This window comes from Mus caroli, chromosome X, assembly GCF_900094665.2.
Source record: "Mus caroli chromosome X, CAROLI_EIJ_v1.1, whole genome shotgun sequence".
Taxonomy (NCBI): Eukaryota; Metazoa; Chordata; class Mammalia; order Rodentia; family Muridae; genus Mus; species Mus caroli.
Genome location: NC_034589.1, coordinates 145,280,278 through 145,284,680, shown reverse-complemented (window position 1 = coordinate 145,284,680; position 4,403 = coordinate 145,280,278). Strand labels below are relative to the sequence as shown.

The window sequence follows — 4,403 nt, the reverse complement described above, 5'->3', positions numbered from 1 at the left end:
TGCATACACTAGCAAGATTTTGCTGAAATGACCCAGATATATCTGTCTCTTTTGAGACCATGCCGGGGCCTAGCAAACACAGGAATGGATGCTCACAGTCAACTATTGGATGGATCACAGGGCCCCCAATGGAGGAGCTAGAGAAAGTACCCAAGGAGCTAAAGGGATCTGCAACCCTATAGCTGAATTTGTATCAGAAGATGCCCTTGTTGGCCATCATTGGAAAGAGAGGCCCATTGGTCTTGCAAATTTTATATACCTCAGTACAGGGGAGTGCCCGTTGACAAGAAGTGTGAGTGGGTGGGTAGGGGAGTAGTGGGGGAGGGTATGGGGGACTTTTGGGATAGCATTGGAGATGTAAATTAAGAAAATACCCAATAAAAAAAATTAAAAAAACAAACTTTCTCAAGAGTGTACATTGTATATTTGCATGGCTACATTTCCCACCATCCCTATGCTTTCCTCCTTTTGTCAGGCTTCTTTGGTCCTCTGACAGTTTGGATTTCATATCATATATACAAACATGACTTCATGCATCCTACTAATAACCTAGAAACCACAAACAGGAAAACATATATTTGTCTTTAATAGGTGTGAAACATGTACTGGGTTTGATCTTATGAACTTCAAAAATTCAACCTTCCTGTCACTCCAGCCATTTCAAGGTAATCTTATGTACTGTTCTGTGGAATCGTGCAAGTCTCAATATTGTTTTATTTTTCTATTTTAAAAAACAGATTCAGGAATAATGTAAAGGGGTAGTATCATCATTGTATCATTTTTTAAAAACCTATATGAAAACATTGAAATTTAGCATTCTTCAAATATGAAAAAAATATTGAAGAAAACTGAACTCCAAAATCATTTTGTGTTTATTTCAATAGATTCCACCAGTGATAGTTCCTTTATGTTTATAGTCTGTTCTAGAATAAATGGGGGAGAAGGTCTGCTATAATAGCAAACACTTTACTTGTTTTGATAATTAGCACTTTCTTAAGCTGAGTGATTGGTATATATAGTCTTTGTTTTCCTGCCATATTGCTTTTCTGAATCCACTGAACATTGTTTGCTTAAAAAATATGTTAGGCAGATTTGTATTTAAAATTTAAAAGTGATTTCATTAGCACATAAGAATAATTGGTTTCGCCAAGATGGTGCCGAAAGGGAAGAAGGAAGCTCCTGCCCCTCCCAAAGCCAAAGCCAAAGCGAAGGCCTTGATAGCTAAGAAGGCAGTGCTGAAAGGCGTCCACAGCCACAAAAAGAAGGAGATCCGAATGTCATCCATCTTCAGGTCGCCCAAGACCCTGTGGCTCTGGAGGCCAAAATATCCTCAGAAAAGTGCGCCCAGGAGAAACAAGCTTGACCACTATGCTATCATCAAATTCTCACTGACCACTGAGTCAGCCATGAAGAAAATAGAGGACAACAACACTCTTGTGTTCATTGTGGATGTCAAGGCCAACAAGCATCAGATCAAACAGGCTGTCAAGAAACTCTATGACATTGATGTGGCCAAAGTCAATACCCTGATAAGGCCCAATGGAGAGAAGGCGTATGTTCGCTTGGCTCCTGATTATGATTCCCTAGATGTTGCCAACAAGGTTGGGATCATCTAAACTGAGTCCAGATGGCTAATTCTAAATATTTTTTCACCATTAAAAAAAAGAATAATTGGTTTCATATATATATATATATATATATATATATATATATCCTTATATTTTTGCCTCCACTACAACTTTACCCAATGCTGTATTGTCCTCTCTCTTGCTAGTTTCCTTTCTACCCTCAATAGTTCCTCTTTATGTGTTCATGTTACATGTATTCCATTACTCTCTCTTGTTCTTCTTCCTTCCCCTTTAGATCTTTTCTACTCCATTCCAAAGGACTGCTTTCTATTTTAATACTCATCAAATACATATATAAATTTTTATCTAGATTCAACTTATCATAGAAAATGTGTGATATTTGCCTAAATGTGGCTTGTTTTCTTATAGTGACAACACACTCATCTATTTTCCTAGAAAGCTGATTAAGAGACCTAAGGAAGCCATATAACAAGGGGGGGGGAGCAAGGGAGTGTGGTCGAATCATTCTCAGAAGGGGAAACAAAACAGATATTGGAAGTTGCAGGGAGGGAGCTAGTTGGGAGAGGTAGTGGGGAAAGAAGAGGGATCAGATGTAGGGAGAGGAAAAGAGAAAGGAAATTGGTGGTGGGTGGGGCAATTTCTAGCAAGTGCCAAAGACCTGGGCTAGGGGAAGGCCCAAGGGTGTCTATGGGAGCTACTTTAACTGAGACTTCTAGCAGTGGGGTGATATGGATGCTGAAGTGGCCACTTCCTACTGGAGTCCCAGTGGTGAGGTAAGTGCAGCAACCCACCCACAAAACCTTTGACCCAAAATTTTCTCTGCTTACAAGATGTGCAGTGACAAAGATAGAACAGAGGTGATGGGGGATGGCCAACAATGATTGCCCTAAATTGAGACCCATCCCATGGGCAAGAACCAATCTCTGACCCTATTAATATTCTTTTATGCTTACAGACAGGAATTTAGCCTATCTGTCCTCTGAGAGGCTCAACCCAGCAGCCAATGGAAAAAGATACTGACATTCACAGCCAAACATTAGATGGAGCTCTGGGAGTCTTAAGAGAGAGTTGGGAGAAGGATTGCAGGACTTGAAGAGGACAGGGACTCCACAAGAAGATCAACAGAGCCAAGTAATCTGGACCCTTGGTGACTCTCAGAGACTGAACCATCAACCAAAGAGCTAATATGGGCTGGATCTAGGCCCCCTGCATATATGTAGTAGATGAGCAGCTTGGTCCTAAACAACAGGAGCAGGGTGTCTCCCTGAATATGTTGGCTGCATACCAATGGATCCCATTTCCCCTTGACTGGCTTCAGTGAGAGAGGATGTGCCTTATTCTGCAGAGACCTTGACCTTAAGTGCTAGAAGTGGGTTAGGGTGGGGTTGGGGGGTGATGGTTATGTAGAAGTGGGGCTTTCCCTTCTCAAAGGACAATGGGAGGGAGGAACTGGGAGAAATTCTCCATGAGCAGGTACTGGGAGGAGAGGGGGAGGTAATATTGAGATTTAAACTGAATAAATAAAAAAGTTCAACTATAAGGAAAAAAATTTCTTTGTTGAAAACAATGAACCTAGAATAGCTTTTTATTGTGTTCACATGAATTTTGAAATTGTAATTAAATCTTGTTCAGGCATTTTAGGGCATTTCTTTTGAAAAAGAGAGCTAGATTCTACTATTTATTATTATCAATTAAAGATCTCTCTTAAATTAAAAAGCAAAATTAAAAAAATCAGATGATAGTAAAGGCACAGGTTTAAGTCTAGGCTCTCTATTCTATACCAGTATCTGAGTTTCTATTTACAATTTATTAAGCAGTCTGTTATATTTTTAAAGTTTTATAGTATATTTTGTAGAAAGGTTATGTAAAGCTTCTCCCTTTTTCTTTTTCCTTTTGATTAGTTTGACTATTTATAGTTTTTGTCTCTATATGTTCTTTGAGATCATTTTTAGTGATCCTACTTTAAATGGTATTTTGATAGAAATGACATTGAAAGTAAAGGTGGCTTTGGAACTTATGGACATTTTAACAATATTAATTCTCCCAAACCATGCATGTTGGAGGGATATTCTAAATAATATTATTTTGATCTACCATAGGAAATGAATATGCAATAAAACAAAACCAAATAATGATACAGTCAGCTGAAAAAGTTAAAATTTAGTTGGTGGTAGTAATATTGGTATTGAAAGAACAGATTTGTTAAAATACAGAATACAAGCATTTAATCAACCAAATGAATTAAATCAAATCTAGAAATCTCATGAACAGCCCAATATATTTTGTAAATCCTTTCTTCACATTTTTAAATTACAGTTTAATAAGTCTTCATTGTTGCATTAAAAAGAATATAGTATGTGTACAATGATAAATTTAATTTTAAAGTTTGACAGTATTAAAATGTCATGTTTATAACTTCTATTTCCTCAACTAATGATGGATTGTATTGTTAATGGAGTCATAACAACTCTGGGCCATATAAATAGATTTGACTGATAGACAGTAGTAAATTTACAAAAGTTTTTGTGTCTTCCTGTTTTTATTTTTGGGACCTTAACATTACTCATTTCTTCTGAATTTCATTCCTAATAATGTACTACTTTATTTTTTTGAATTTATGCTATATTTTTGGAATTTATATCATGAAAATACTTTAAAAATTGTGTAGATGTTGCATCCCTTTGATGAAGATTCAAGTTTTTTCATCCATGATTATGTGAACGTTACCATCATGATCAATATTAACATTATTCCCAAATGTAGGCTTGCTTTGGACCACCCAGAAAATAAAATCTAGGTTCTCTCTCCAACAAA

At 37.0% G+C, this 4,403-nt stretch overlaps 1 pseudogene; it reads left to right on the top strand.

Annotated features, from left to right (window-relative positions):
* Positions 1–1,151: 1,151 nt before the first annotated feature.
* Positions 1,152–1,616, top strand: LOC110287432 (annotated as a pseudogene).
* Positions 1,617–4,403: the final 2,787 nt, after the last annotated feature.